The following is a 658-nucleotide window of genomic DNA, read 5'->3' on the forward strand; positions in this document are numbered from 1 at the left end:
ATATCATTGTTGTTGTCATTGTTGTTGTTGTCGTTTTACCCACGACCTCAGTGGATTACGCCCCCAAAGAGACGAAGGAACTCTATCCCGTTAGATGTCCATCCTCGGCCCCAATTTGGCCTCATGGCAGCATCAACCCCAAAAGGAGAAAAGTTCAAATAGAGCTTCCGAACTTGACAAATAATTACTTCATGTCGAAAAAGGATAGAAGAGCAGAAGGCTAAGAAATGGAGGTGCTCCCCTCAGGCTCTTTCCTCCAATTTTCAAATTAATTAAATCACGTATTATGAACCAAAAATATACTAAGAATGGGAAAGTATAAAAGCTGACTATTGAACTAAAGTCTGAGGACTCTTGAGAAGTAGTTCAAAGTTCTTCTCATCCGTAAATGGTTAACTTCTTCGGCATTTGTTCACGATGTTCATTTAGCTCACATGATGAACTTTATAATAAAATATGTCAAAACAATAATCACTTAAATACTAGTAATATGCCTGCTGTCCTGCTTTGCAATGAAAATTGAAGCATTTGTTTCTATATTATTTTGTATATCTTGAGGAAGATGTTACTTTCTATTGTTTTTCAAATGTACGTTTATGATTTCTTTATATATTTTGAACAGATACCCACTCGTAGTCTCTGTTTATCTTCACTTGCA

This window comes from Oratosquilla oratoria, chromosome 7 (genome assembly GCF_046742065.1).
Source record: "Oratosquilla oratoria isolate Oo_2021 chromosome 7, ASM4674206v1, whole genome shotgun sequence".
NCBI lineage: Eukaryota > Metazoa > Arthropoda > Malacostraca > Stomatopoda > Squillidae > Oratosquilla > Oratosquilla oratoria.